Raw genomic sequence first — 445 nt, 5'->3', positions numbered from 1 at the left:
CCGGGTTTCCAGCGCCATCACTGATCGCCGTACTAACGAGGCCTGTGGCCGCTTAACTTCACAAATCGGACGGGATGTGGTGCACTCGGCCAAGTATGGTCGTACCCGGCGACGCGCCACGCGATGCGCAGCCGCCCGCCCGCCGGCGACAGGCAAGCCACGGAAGAGCCGCGGGAGATGATGAAAATAGAAAAAAAAACGGTAGGAAAAAAGGCAAGAACAAATTTAAAAATGAAGCTCCGCAGGCCCTTTTCCGGATTTTGCCATGAAGCCTCCGGACGCCTCGCTTCCCCACATGTGGCGCGGAAACTGCGTCAGTAATTTTTCTTTTTTGCTGCGGCGCCCGCGCGCTCGGAGAGCCCACCCACCGCCCGCCCCGGCCCGGTGAAGAAGCGACAGGCGGCATCGCGAAAGCAAAAACAATTATAATGATTTTTCTACCTGA

General features: G+C 57.5%; 1 non-coding gene across 1 annotated transcript; it reads left to right on the top strand.

Moving 5' to 3' along the window:
- Positions 1-107, top strand: Tc00.1047053493637.10. The gene has a single exon (XR_008255047.1). It is a non-coding gene; the product is annotated as a 5S ribosomal RNA (M5) (ribosomal RNA).
- Positions 108-445: the final 338 nt, after the last annotated feature.

Source organism: Trypanosoma cruzi, assembly GCF_000209065.1.
Source record: "Trypanosoma cruzi strain CL Brener chromosome Unknown tcruzi_1047053493637, whole genome shotgun sequence".
NCBI classification, from domain to species: domain Eukaryota; phylum Euglenozoa; class Kinetoplastea; order Trypanosomatida; family Trypanosomatidae; genus Trypanosoma; species Trypanosoma cruzi.
Note: the sequence above shows the minus strand (reverse complement) of the source record. Positions and strands in the feature narration are given on the sequence as shown.